Below are 264 nucleotides of genomic sequence, written 5' to 3'. Positions count from 1 at the left end.
AATTGAAAATATTACAACTTTTAATGAAAATAATACTTTAATTAATTTGCCTACATTGAAATTTATGAAAATCTAAAGTTTTGAGCATAGGAATCTTCTTGCTCTTGAGCTAACTATGAACTTAATTTGGACTTTCATTATTATATAATAAAGAAATAATAAAAAAAGTTTAACAATTATTTTATACTATATATATATATATATATATATATATATATATATATATATATATATATATAATCTTGCAAGACATTTGTGTTGAAA

Source organism: Theobroma cacao, chromosome 10 (genome assembly GCF_000208745.1).
Source record: "Theobroma cacao cultivar B97-61/B2 chromosome 10, Criollo_cocoa_genome_V2, whole genome shotgun sequence".
NCBI classification, from domain to species: Eukaryota; Viridiplantae; Streptophyta; class Magnoliopsida; order Malvales; family Malvaceae; genus Theobroma; species Theobroma cacao.
This window is presented reverse-complemented; position numbering follows the sequence as displayed.